This window comes from Tiliqua scincoides, chromosome 1, assembly GCF_035046505.1.
Source record: "Tiliqua scincoides isolate rTilSci1 chromosome 1, rTilSci1.hap2, whole genome shotgun sequence".
Lineage (NCBI taxonomy): Eukaryota > Metazoa > Chordata > Lepidosauria > Squamata > Scincidae > Tiliqua > Tiliqua scincoides.
Genome location: NC_089821.1, coordinates 124,068,713 through 124,082,993, shown reverse-complemented (window position 1 = coordinate 124,082,993; position 14,281 = coordinate 124,068,713). Strand labels below are relative to the sequence as shown.

The following is a 14,281-nucleotide window of genomic DNA, read 5'->3' as shown; positions in this document are numbered from 1 at the left end:
CCATATTAAAAAGCTAAAGAGGAAATTTAAGTTCCTCTTGCGAAGTTTTGCTCAGCTGGCAAAGGTGGATCAGTTTGGAAAACATATTTTATGTTAATGGTGCTATTTATTAATTTATTTTATTTGGACCTGGTTTCTTCTGTGGAACTCAAGGTAGCAAAGAGGGCAGTCTGCTGTGTATGCAGTGACCAAACACAGGCTTAGCTTACATGCAAGAAGGGTGAACGGAAAGGGTTTTGAAATGAATGGGTTTACCTCAATGCTTTGAAAAGTTTCTCCTGATTCCTGCACACTAAGCTGCTATTAAGCCATTTCTGCTCAATGTTTCATATAGGCAGAAGGGATCACATGCGCACACACGTGAGCTGGGTAGAAATGGGTTAAAGGCAGTGGCATCACTATGATTTGCATCACCTGGTGCAGGAGGCCTACACCTCACCCCATGCAGTGGGCAGGGCAACACTCAGGTGGTGGGCATGGTAATGTACCATCACCCCACTCCCACTGGTTTTTTGGCTGTACCTTTTGTTAGAACAGATATTTCAATGTGGTTTGTTTCATTGCATTCTGCATGAAATTATGCATTGATTGATATATAACGTGATGGTGTTATTCCTCCAAACTCTGATTTTAGTGATTTTGAAAACTTGTAGAGTCTCTCGCACACGCACACGCACACGCACACGCACACGCACACGCACACGCACACGCACACGCACACGCACACGCACACGCACACGCACACGCACACGCACACGCACACTGCCAAATCCCAAACCAAGCTCCACCTGAAGAATTATGCCCACTTTAAGCAAATTAGCTCCCCTTCTTTCTCCCAACAAATGACCCTGGTTCTGCCCTGTAGTCCTGCTGGACCCCACCTCCAGGGTAGCTCGCCTGTTCAACCTGCAGAGATCCTCTCTCCTGCCAGCAGCCTTCCACCACTACAGCAGCCCCTTGGTCCTCAGCAGGTCTTGGACACAGCAGCCACACACCAAACTCCAGTGTCTCCAGCAGTCTGTTCTAACAGTCTCCAAAGTCCATTCACCAATCAATCCAGCAGTCCATTAACCAGCCATTCCTTAGTCCAGTCTCCCCTTCCATAAGCTTTTCCTCCTTCTGCTACCCACAAACCTTTCCTCCCTCAGGTGCCCCTTATATCCCTGAGGGCCCTATTGCCTTCAAGTGGCTGCAGCTGTGCAGCACACTCTGCTGGATGCCCAGGCCTTACCCTTAAAGGGGCCACTGCTGACACCACGTGCCAAAGTGGTCAATGGAGCTTACTCTGTAGTCTGCCTGCAATAACAACCCCCCAAAAGGAATCAGTGAGCTTTCCAGCCCTCCCCAGTGCCCAGTTTAAAGTTCTTCTGTTTCAAGCATATCAGGATACCAGTTCAAGCCTCTTTTTTTGTTCTTTTTAGTGGGGGAGAGAGACTGCCTTCTGGAACATATGTTGAACTTCAGTTCCATCTGATCAGGAGCATTCTGGTGTCCTCACATTCCTCATTGCCTGGCCTGACCAGCAGCCAAGGCAGTCTGCCTACTCACGAGTAGATGAGTAGGGTTGAGGCTCATGAGGCTGCTTCACTTTCCATAAGGCTCAATACAGCTGGGAGGGAGGGACCTCCTCCTCCCTTTTGTGTTTTTGGTGGCTGCATTCATTGGATCAGGACCATTCTGTTGTTGGATTCCTCTCAGCCTGCCCTTTCCGACGGACTATGGCACGTTTGCCTACTCATGAGTAAATGCACAATACGGCTCACTTTCATTTTCCATAGGGATTTTTTTCTTTTTTTCATTCATTTTTTCTTTCCTGTTTTTTGGCCAAAACTTTTGAACGAAAGAAGTAATTTCAATTCTGTTTTTTTGCATTGCACTCCACTGGACATTCCACATCCAACAATGTATGGCACGATGAGGTAGCTCCAAAAGCTGCAAAGTTAGGGCATCCTCCCCCCAGGGCGCATCACCTGGTGCAGCCCACACTCCCCCAGCCACGCCAGTGGTTAAAGTCACAGCTGCAGTGGCCCGCAGGTGGCAACTCTTCCACAACCAGTAATTACTCTTTGTAGAGAGATTTGCATCTGTGAACCATTTTGATGATTTCTTAGCCCCTTTGAGTCTAGTGTGGCCTTACAGCCACAGGTCCTTTTTCATTTCTACCCCTCCAAGTATTCTGGGTTGCTGGAGCTGCTCCTGATTTGTAACTGTGGATTGATATAAGCCATTGTGACCCCTGAGAAACTGCTCATCAGTTGACTCCTGCCCTCCTGCTGCTGCTGCTGCATTCTTTACTCAAACCAAATGTAGCCAAAAAAGGGAGAATTTCACCTTATGCTGGCTTTTGCTTTGCATGACAATATTGGGGGAGGGAAAAAAAAACCTCCGATAGGTGCCAAATCGTTGTTAGTTGTGTATTGATGATGCTTCTTGGTGATCTGACAACTCTGAAGTGATTGTAGATTCCTGTGATTATATTGTTACTACCTGAAAGACCCTAAATAATCCTGACACATGTTTTCAATTGATTGATTGCTAGCAATGATGTAATTTGTTCTAGCTGCAGTTGGATTATTAAGAAACTGTCTCATCTGTTATATAGCAGATAGCATATGGGGGTGGTTGTAAATAGCTGTCGTGCCCACCTAAGTTTAGAGAGTACAAGCACGATTACGGTGTTATTTAAGAGAATGTCCCAGAAAGAGCAATATGTGTAGGAGGCAATTTTTGCCCAGTGTTTTTCTTTCACTTACGGATTTGATCTGGGTATTTTTTTCCTGTTGAAATACAGCAGTGCCTCCCAATCTTCTGGGGCCTGCAACGCCCCCCCCCCCCCATCTACAGTGCACTGCTCCTGAAACTTATTGTCAAGAACATCATTGCAGTCACTTCTGGGTTTGGAGACACTGCATGCTGCATCAAACAGTGGTAGGGAGGTCAGGATGGGCAGGAGGACTTTGTCCAGCATGCAGTTTTTGTCCAGGACCTTGTCCAGCACTGCAGCTCTCCCTGTGCCTCCAACCATTATTTAGAGTAGGTGTCATGATGCACACTTTGGGAACTGCTGAAATGTAGGACGGTGGGGTAAAAAGACTGTTTTTCTTTAATTTCATGTCATTTCAAAGCGTCATTAAAACTGGATACAGAAACCTCTCTGTATTCTCCTGCTGCTGTTGCTGGCTCTTCCATTGCTGCCATGTCTGAAGAGAAATGGCCATGTGTATAGATGTATATGCAGGAGCTCTCTTTTAAACATTATATCGAGCGCATATAGGGCTGTTGCCTCTCCACCTGCGTTTGTTATTCATGCATTGAACAACTGAAAATGACTTCTTTTCTTGCGTCGCATCCAGCAGAATGCATCCCCCACCACCTGTGTGTTATGTCCTGTCGATGTGTGATAGTCCTCTCCCTCTGATCTGCAGTCCCACACAGGCAGCAAAAGCAGAAGGTTTACTGAGCCCCTGTACATAGGCATCCACTCCATCCCACTGCACTGTGAGTGTGGTGTACTACCTTGGAGTTACAGTCCAATCCTATCTGCACTGGAACAGGCAGGCCGACTGGCCAATGCTGTATCCAGCGCAGGGTTGGAGGTGCACCTGGTGCAACTTGGAGTAAGGGAACTATAATGCCGTAGCCACCAATGGGGCTACTCAGATCTGTGCCAGCTGAATCGGATCTGGCCCAGATCCAAACAGCCTGGTGAATGGCTGGGCTGCTCCGGAGGGGTGTTAGGATCCAGCCTAAGTGTTTGAGGCCAGTCCCACACCCTCCCGGGCCCACCCTGCCCACCTTACCTCTACCAGGGCTGAATCCAGAGCAGGGAGGCTGGTGCACATCCTTGTGCCAGCCTCCCCAACTCACACAGTGGTGTGAATGTGCTTTATGGCATGTTTTTGACACCTGGAAGCCAGCGCTGACTTAAGCGCAATTTAGGATTGTGCTCTTAGCTCTACATCCTTAGCTGGTCATGAAGTAACTGGTTGTCATGCATCTGATATAAAGAAGTGAATTCACTGATATTTGTTTTGTCCCAATGAAATGCTGTCAGGATAGGTGGGTGGAAAAAAAGCCCCCCTACTCTGCGGCACATCACGTAGGCTGCTCTCACTCCAGGTGACCAAATGACAGTGGTTGGGATGTGTCCAGGAGAAGGGCTCAGGCATAGGCTTTGCTGTACATTGCTTGTTTTCTAAGAGCAGATAATATTAATAAGGTGGAACATTCACAGAGTGTTAGAGGTCAACTTATCTATTCTCTTTTCAGTGCAGGCAACTGCTTCAGCCTCCCAAACAGGTGGTAATCCAGCCTCTGCTTGAAAACCTCTGATGAGGTCTGAGCCCAGAACTGCACAGGGCAGACTGTTCCAGGGCTGAGCAACTCCTACAGTTAAGAACTTCTTCCTCACATCTAGCCTAAAGCTATTTCCTTGTACTAGTTTCAACCAACTTGTTCTGTTCCTGCCCTTTAGTTCTACCCTTACAGCATGTAAGTTCTCCCTTCTTCTGTGAGGCAGCCCTTGGGATACTTGAAGATAGCTTACAGCACAATCTGATGTCTGTCTACTCAGAAGTAAGCCCCATTATGTTAAGTTGGGTTTACTCCTCGGAAAGTGTGCATAGATGCAGCCTCGGTTTTTTCTTCTTCAGGTTAAACATACCAAGCTCTTTTTACTGTTCCTCATAGGTTTCCAGACTCCTCACTATCTTTGTGGTCCTTTTTTTGAACCCGTATGAGGGCCCAGTCCTTTCCAACTTTCTAGTGCTTTGCTGATGTAGTGTGTGCTGTGTTGTGTGGTGTTGGGCATGGTTGCAGGGTCCTCCTGAAGGTAATGGAATGCTTGTTCGATTGGATTGGGCCCTCCGTGTCCCTCCTAAAATGTGGTGCTCCAAACTGGACTCAGATGAAGTCTGACTAGTGCAGAATAGTTCTGCCGTGGCTCTGGGAGGGAGTAATGGAAGGAGGCCTCAGAAGGCAAGGAATGCAATGGGGGAAGGTGTAGACAAAGGGAGTGAGAGGCTGCCAAGGTGCTGGGAGAGCCCAATCATCCCCTGGGCTTCCCTTTCAGGAGTGCTGCTTCTGCTGAGGCATCACTTTGCAGATCACCTCTCAGCTGCTGAGCTGCGAAGTGACACCACAAAGTGAGGCCTTGATAATTGGGCTCTTCCATATCTTGGAAATATGATCAAGATTTGCACGTTTTCTCTTCTGTCATTTGCAGCTAATGAGTTTCTACATGAGAATGAAGTGCTTATTTCTGCCCATCTTCTACTTAATGACATAACTTCCTGCTTAATAGTGTACTTCCGGACCTCAGCAGGTGCCTTGAATACTATTCGACCTGCTCTATGAAATAAGTTGGACTCCCCTATCTAAGAGAAGTGTCTGTGTCTTTGTTAATGCTGCCCAGCATTGCGTTAGCTCCCCCTGCCACTGCATTGCACTGCTGGCCCATGTTTAGCTTGTGGCCCACTAACAGCATAATCCTATGCATGTCTACTCATTGTGACTTACTCTCAGGAAAGTGGATATAGGATTGCAGACTGACAGTCAGGTGCTTTTCACATGTGCTACTGCCAAGTCAGACCTCCCCAATCCTTACATGTGCCTCTGATTTTTTCTACCTCAAGTACAAAGTGTCCAGGACTTTTATGTTTGCCTCTTTTGAACTTTATCTTCTTGGTATGGGCCCAATGAACAAGACTTTCAAGATCCTTTTGAATCCTGATTTGATCTTCCAGGGTGTTAGCTACCTTCCATCAGTTTTGTGTATTTTGCAAATAAGCATCCCTTCAACACCCCCCGCCCCCAATTCCAGGATGTTGAACAGCACAGAGCCCATGCTAGTGACACCAAGCCTATGATACCCTGCTCAATACCACCCACCAGGTTCATGTGGAGCCATATAATAGCACTTGTTGCCACGGCTGTAGACACGACCACCATTCCCACCTCCTTCTGGGCCTGATCCACCTTTTCCCTGCCATCCCCCACCCTGTAACAACTTTCTTCACCTCCATTTCGCCCTCCTCCCCCCCCCCCCCCGCTGGCCAGCAAAGTGCCTACCTGTTCTGGTGGATGCAGGCTGGTGTCTTACTGCCAACAGGATGATCCTTTACATTGCTGCAGTGTGCCTTGTGACATGTTTGCCACAGTGAGTGCTCCCGTCCAGCTGGTGGTAGCTGGCTTAAGTGGCTTAGGATTGGGCCATTAGTGCTTTGTGCACAGTCTTCAATATTCACACAAGCCAACATGGGATTGTGCAGTTTGTGAGATTGGTTTCCGAGTGTCAACCCAGGAGGGTACTTCCTGAGCTTTGAATTTGGATGTTGAAATGACAGCCCAGCGTGTGGGAGGCTGCTCTACAGGTGCCCTCTGGCACTCAAGTAAGACATCTCCGTTTCCCTGCACCTCCCTTATTGTTTGCTTTGCCTTTCTTTGGGCTCTATATACTCATTCTTTGAGCCACAAAGGTCCATCTTCATTCTGCTTAACTCAAAAGGAGAGCAGCTCGTGTAGTTGGCTCCTTGAGCACATGGCAGCTTTCCAAAGTGTAGTTGGCAGTCCCTCGCTGCAGAGCTACCAGAGCCATAGAAAGCACTCTAACTGTCCCAGTGTGAACACAGGCTGGAATTTCTCCCAGCCGTCTTTGTGTCAGCACTCCAGCAGCAGAAGGCAAGCTGAGTACAGTTGGGAGCAGGTGTCTGGTGGTGCTATTCACTCTTGGAACTGGTTCCCTGACATTTCGGAAACATCATGGCTGTGTGTTTCTGTGCCAAGAACTGTGATTGATATAGCATCCGCCCACCGACTTCCTTCATCTGGACATTTGTTTGCCCACCCATCTAATGACAAAAATGGGAATGTCGCAAATTAAGGGGGTGGGTTTGTTGTTCTGTTGTGGCTGCCGGAGAAAAGGTTTGTTTTGCAGCCGAATGTGAAAACCGTAGAGGAATGGAATGGTCTCCAAGAAAGCTGTGCCTGCTGCACTTTGCTTGGTTGGACATGTTCATGAGAAAACAGGTGGGATGGAAAAGGTCAAAGCAGGAAGGAAAAAGCTCAAAGCTGCTAGATTAAGATGGCAAACCCATCTCATTACATGGACAAATGTGAGCGCTTTCAAAAGGAACTTGAAGGGCCATCCAAGATGAGGCACAAAATGAGTAACTTGGCCTGTTCCTTATGGTCTGCTTATGAACACTGTGTCCCCCCATATTTTCAGAGAAGTCAAAGGGAAGTGGAGATAGATGAAAAGTGTCCATTCCCCAGGGATGGGACTTGAGTCAAGTGACTCTTGTTTTTTGCTGACTCGTGTACACTCGAGTCAGGCATGTCAATGGCTCTGGCACTGACTCGAGTCTGAGGCCACTGACTTGGAAATAAGTTCTCATGCATGCAGACTTGAGTCTGTCTGTGTCTGAGTATGCTTGCTTACTTTTTTTGTGGCGTGAATGATCTTGTGGGGCCATCATTCAGACCAGGCAAGCAGCAGGAAAGTTCCAGCCGGGAAAGAGTTAATGTTTTGGTTTTGCATTGAGCAGGAGGCAGGGGTATGGGAGGCGGGAGCAGGCTGTCTTGTCCATTTCTGAAGGATCCAATGATCATTGGACAAAGGTTTCTTTTTTCCCCCCTGGATGAGTGAGGGGAGAACTTGGGGGGGGGGGGGAGGCGGTTCCTAGCCATTGAAGACAAACTCATGGCTGACTGGCCATTATGGGACTGCTTCTGAGTAGAGCTGCAAAGGTTTGGATCATACTGGGAGGCCTCCTAGCTGCTGCATATGACCCTCCTCCTTCTTACCACTTCATTTCCTGCTCTCAGGATTGTCCCACCCCCTACCATCTTGTTTACAGATGGGATGGGGACAGCAGGGGAGTGTTTAAAGAGAACTCCAACACACACGCACACACACCAGCAGCACCTCCGGTTTTTTCCATGGAGCCACAGTTGACTTTTTACTGAAAAGACTCAGGCCTCGAGTCTTTTAGAGTCCCCAAAATGCTCTGGGTGACTTGGAAAGTTCACCCATTAGGACTAGTTTTCAGTCAAGTTAATGGGGGCAGAGACTCATGACTTGACTCGAGTCAAGCTGCACTGGATTGCTCATCTCTGCCATTTCCTGTCCCCGAGTGAACGGAACCTCTTCCATCTGAGTTGGAATCCAACCGGGTACAGGTTCTTCTGAACTGGTTTCCCTGGATCCTTTCTTTTATGAATGTGCCCTATACCAGTTCTTGTCATAGAGCTTTCACTTCATTCCATCCCCTGTTGCCTTACCCAAAAGGACAGTGTCTGATCATGAAGGAGGAGGGATTGCACAAAGGCTGAAAGGAGGATCAGGCCAAGTCTGTCCCAGATCCATCCTGAGAATATTTATTCCTCTTTTAATGGGGCCCAATATACATGTTAGGGTTATATAGGAAGTGGTCCAACAGCTGCTAGGAAGGGAGACTGATGGTTCAGATCCGTTACTTGTTAGGGTGGGTGGATTAAAACTTTCCCTGGTGCTTTTTTCCTGTCAAAAATATCTCCTGAAGCAACTTTTTGCCCCCAAATGGCTATTTGCAGCAACATTAGTATCAGCAGGGAGTATAAACAAACTCCTGTCTGAATGCACGCTAAATAGATTGTCTGTTGTATTCAACCTTCCAGAACTCTGTTGGTGTTTCAGAAATATTGAATTGTAGTACCAGAATACTGCTTAAAATTTCTTTACGGGCTTCTGAAATATAAGCTGCGCAGGGGCTTGGGGACAAAAAAGGCAAAGCAGGTAGTTCTATTCTCATGCCATTAAGAGACAGATTTAGTTGGTGTCCCTGAGGCTTAGCCCAATCAGAACAGGACGGAAAACTTGCTTTGTTCTCCAGCTGGCAGGTGAAGAGTCAGGGCGAACAGCTGTCAGTCATACTCCTGAGATAACATTTATCAATGGATGTTCATCATTCAGGCATTAGCACATTGGCCTTAAAAGCCATTCTTTGGGTCTGAGTGTGCAGGTGGGAAGTTGCTTCATATTTTGATGGCATTCAAACAACATCAAAGAGATCTGTGATGACTGGTCCAAAGGGACTTAGCATTACTTTCTTAAAATGTCATTTCTTGCTTCATAAAAACCTATAGACTTCCAAGGCAGCCCAAAATGTAAGCTTCAGCTTTTTTCGTATCAGGCATAGCCGTAAGCCTTGGGAAACACACAAGCAGCAGAAATTAGGACTTTCGAGTATGAGTATTGCTACATAGACTAAAGTCTAATCAAAAGCTGTTGCATTCTAAGTAAGATGATGAACTTCTAGTGTTTTTATATGACTTTGAAAGGCCACCAATTTTCAATCTGCTATTTACCCAAGGAGGACTAGTGGTGCAATCCTGTAACAATCCTGTCCCTGCTACATCAGCACAACATTTGTAAACCAGCACAGAAGGGGTGGAGAAAACAAGAGCCCATACAACTCAGAATGCCAGAATTATGTCAGAATGCCAGATGCAAGGGAGGGCACCAGGATGAGGTCTCTTGTTATCTGGTGTGCTCCCTGGGGCATTTGGTGGGCCACTGTGAGATACAGGAAACTGGACTAGATGGGCCTACGGCCTGATCCAGTGGGGCTGTTCTTGTGTTCTTATGTTCCTAACTCCACACTGGTGCAGTTCTCATAGTAACTCTACTGGCATCCATGGAAACTCCACAACAACCCACCAATCAAGGCATGGCCTGATACTCAAGAAGCCAATCTCTGCAACTTATCCAGCACCAACACTGGCAGCCAGGTAAGTGCTTTCTGGATGAACCAAGCAGGGGGTGGTGGCAGGCACGGCTCCAGTGAAGGGCCACTGCTGGGATCTTGGAATAAGTAACACAGCAACAGCCACTGCCCCTAACCATTGGGCACGCTCGTGACAGAGAGATGCCATAATACCTCCCTGTACAGGAGCTACTGTGGCACCGACAGTAAGGATGAAAAAGCAGAGTGCTGCTCGGAATTCCAGCACCCAGAATTTAAGACCCTTTATGGTATTTGCACAAACTTCTAAAAAATACCTTTCTGGGTACAGAAAACTAGAGGAGGAGGAGAGATTATTCTCTTTGGAGATTTATGTCCCAATCCTAACTAAATCCCCATGTGGTGATGCAGCAGTTCTGGCTACGCTGTATCCCAAGGGGGAATTTTGGGTGCTGGAGGTCTCCTTAGACTAAGGGGACATATTCCTCTTGCCCCTGGGTAAGCCCCAGCAGCCATGTTGTGTCAACTTGGAATTGTGCCAGCCATATCACTGGTGCAAGTCTGAATTGATCTGTGCTGGTGGACTGGGCCTGGGAAGGGGAATAGGATATGGAGCATTCCGGCACAACTGATCCTGGCATCTCCTCATCTCAATCTGCTGCCCCCTGCCCCTGCGTTGTAGTTACCTTGTGTGGCAGGCAGCCCTGCAACCATCAGCACTAGTGGGAAGGCTCTGACTTTCTTTCTAGTGTGCCAGCTGTTGCAAAACACTTTACAGTGCTTTTTGTGATAGCAAACACCAGCAGAACGTCTGTTCCACCAGTGCATAGGATTGGGCCATTAGTAAAGTCCTGAAGTCCCCAACCCTCTGCTGCTGTTCCCCTATAACACAACTATAAAGGTATAATAGAGAATAAACCATATACTGTAGAGAAGGAAAAAGTACAAGCCAGTTCAAAATAATGCCTATATGGTAAAGCAGCAGAATGAAAGAGGCTCTGCATGATAGAAGACCATTTTTTAAAAGGGGATATCCTGTCTAAATGAAAAGTAAATGGACAATTTGTAAAACCAAGGCAAAGTTTGAGGAGGAGCAAATGCTGCAGGTATTATAAATAATAAGCATGAGGTTTCTTTCAATGCAGCAGGATCGGGAAGCCAGCCTGAGAGGCAAGGGGACCTTTAGAGGTGTAAGAGAGAGGTGGAAGGAAGTCCCAGCCTCCAACACAGAGCCTGTACCACACACACCTCCCTGTAATTGGCAATGCCTGTGCTGTAACTCCTTCCACTGCCCTGCCAAATGTGTGACTTGTTTAATGTCTTTTTTGAAGCATCTTAGGGAAGTCTGCTGCTTTTGCATTAGGCAAATCATTAATAAATTGGACTATAACAGACTCCAGCTGCAAACCTGCTGAATAAGCCAGATGCAGCAGCCAGGTAATTGGCAAACTAGCCACCTGTTGGCTTCCTTTGCAGCACCAGAAGCCTGAATTTCTTCTACCTGGGGTTTGACTCTGCTCAAGGAGAAAATGGGTTCTTTTAATTAAATTAACCAGAGCAGCAGCATTTTCTTCCAAATTATCTGCCGCTTTCTGGAAAGGGAAGATGGAATTATTTGTTAGGATTTACAGGCACAATAAGTGCAACTTGTCATGCTACAATACACAGTGATTAATACACATGTGATGCTTGGCAAAAGAACATACTTGCAGCAGTAGTTTAGAGCTGCTTTGGCTCTTTGTTTTTCTCTTCATGTGTGTATTAATTGCACCCACAAGGTATCCTCAGATGCAGGCATTACTCTGCATTGCTCAGTGAGAGCAGGAATGCCTCCTCCCCTTTGCTAGAGCTGGGTTGTGTGAAAAGTAATATTCATGTCCTTGCAGTTAGAGTTGCTAACTGCTAAAGAAAGTGATTGGACAGAGGCTCTTTGGTACTGTCTAGTTGGGTTTGCACTTGGATATTTTAATACCACTGAATCTCTCTCTATCTCTCTCTCTCATCTGATGGATCCATTATCAACAGTTTTTCATTCTTGATTCTGGGAAATGGAGGCACCTTTCCTAGACTATCACCTTTCTGTTCTGCTATCCACTGAGGAATAGTAGATGTGGGAATGACGTCTATAGCTTGACAGTTGGGTGTCACTGTAGATGTCGCAAGCTTTCCTGAGCACTTTCTCAAAGGCATTCTTCAGGTACAAGGGAAAAACTAATGTTAGGAAGCCAGTCTCTCATGCTTTCCACTGTTTGGAAGTGTTTATGCTGGTGGAAAACTAGAAGTGACCGTAGATGTAACTTTAAGTCTAGGCTTCAGAGCTGCTGTTGATTGTTTGGAGACACTGTATAGTACCTGGAGAAATAAGGTTTTATAGTTATAATCCTGCTATAAGGTTTTAATTGACCCAGTTATTAATCTTGCTTAAGGCAAAAGCAATTGTCTTTAAAACTGTGTTAGCTGGTCATCTAAAACACCTGCTTTTCAGGTGCAAGAGGTTTTGTCTTCCTTTTTGCTACAGTACAAGCTGTATCTGTAGTAGATGTTGCTGTTGCTTTAAGCCAAACTCCCAGAGGACCGAAGAGACTTAAATCACATGGTTAGAACCTGAGGAAGGAGCTGTTAAGGCCTCTTGGTAATGTCAGTGTTAAGTTCCTGCATGCCAGTGAAGAAACGTAATTGTTTGATAGTAAGTCTTTTCTCCGCTGCTTTCTCCTGACCTAGAGAAACAGTGTGGTGTGAGAGTGGCCCCAGCATGGCAGCCAATCAGCAAGTACTGTATTTGCCTTGTTGTGAGTATTGGAAAGGGAAACCACAATAAAGGTAGTTGCACAAAGGAATTGAACAAATGATCCACAGTGGAGGTCTGCCCAGCCCCCTTACCCTGCAAAATCTTGCTGAAGACTGGAAGAGGTGGGTATGCTAGGTGCTTGAAACTGGTCCTGCATAGATTTGGCTGTTGCCTGGTCTGCAGTCTCTCTTACTTGGATAATTGGCTCTAAAAGGAACTCCTCCGTACCCTTTTGGTTGAATGTGAGAGTATGCCTGCCTGTGTGAGAATTTCTCCCGCTCTCGGTGCACCACATTAGGGCCAAACTCAACTTTTTGGAAACTGTTCTTTGAAAATAGTTGATACGGGATAGACTTGTTGGTGCCTTGGGTCATGAGCTGGGGAACTGTTGTTCTCTAGGTAGGCAAAGAGGCCTGTGTGGATTCAGCTCAGGATATGTGTAGCTTTCTGTTACAGGTCCTGTGTATGGATATGCCCTTGTAGAAAATATGCAATTTTTCACTCCTATCAAACACTAACAATGAACAAATTCTTAACAAAACACAATGGAAGACTGCTGTAGCATCCAGGGCATTTTCTCAATCACAGTGCTGTGGCTCATTGGTGCGCTGGGATTGGTCCACAGGCGTGCCATGGGAGTTGGGGGGACTGTCATTTATTAGTAAGGCTGTTGGGGGATGAAAGTTCTCTGCCAATAGTGTCATGTGCCTTGTCAATGTTAGCACTTTGTCAGAATGCTGTGAGATGAAAAAGATTGGAAATTGCTGATCTGGGGAACTGAGCTTGTTCTCATTTTGATTCTAATGGTTGGAAGAAGTTGCTTAATAAATGCTTAACAAGTAGACTTGGCAGCCAAGACACTTCTTGCTCACACCAAGAACATGTGGAATTACTCAGCTTGGCTTGTCAGCTGCTTCAAGGTCTCACCATTCTCAGCCATTCAGGGAGCTGCCAGTGTCCTCGAACTGGCAGCCTTCTAATGTTATCTTCGGGCTAAGGGAGCCTCCACCCTCTAGACCTCCTGCCCTGTTCAGTTGTAATGCTGCTTGTTGCATACAGTAAGTGTTAATAAATAAAAATAGCAATTATGTGTCTCTGAGAGGAGCAAGTAACAAAAGAGAAAGGGTACAAAACAGAAGCTAAGAGGGAAAGAATACAATGAAGGGAAACGGGGAAATACTGAAGACACACACAAGCCTACCCCCTGTTGGGGTTTTTTGTTTTTTAAGCATATAACAAATCTAATCCCCCCTTCTGCTGCCCACTTTAACTTTGTAGAAATATTTCCACTTTTTCCCTGGAGTCTTCACTGACAGCTGGCAGATGCAGAAATAAGGAAAGACTCCCCCCCCTCCCCCCATGGCTGATCACAAAGCCAGAGCTGGAATGAAAGATATACAGTATATTAGATGACACAGTATAAAAGTAACTACCTTTTGCTGCCACAGGGTGGCAGAAAGGTGAATTTACAAGTTTTCTCTTTCCTGATGCCATACTGTCTCTTCCTTAATCAGAGAAGTAATAGTCTTAGGCAAAGATGGAGAATAGCAAAAACAAGCATGTGCTAACTTTAGAGCCTAAAAAGCAGGACTATAATGTTGAGCCAATTAATGGATTAGATATTATAATTATAGGTAATAGATAATAAAAAGATATTAGTTGATTTTAAAGTGTCTCAGTTAACGTATTTAAAATAGCTTTTGTCTATTTTGGAACTATTGTTTACATGTACAGATTTAATTGATTAAGAACCATACAATCCATTGAGCAA

At 46.1% G+C, this 14,281-nt stretch overlaps 1 long non-coding RNA gene across 1 annotated transcript in view; it reads left to right on the top strand.

Moving 5' to 3' along the window:
- The first annotated feature begins 12,354 nt into the window (after positions 1 to 12,354).
- LOC136648328 (uncharacterized) overlaps positions 12,355 to 14,281 on the top strand; it is a 143,054-nt gene continuing 141,127 nt past the window's right edge. Inside the window, exon 1 of the long non-coding RNA XR_010794332.1 lies at positions 12,355 to 12,632. This is a non-coding gene — a long non-coding RNA (uncharacterized lncRNA). The remainder of the gene's footprint in view (positions 12,633 to 14,281) is intronic.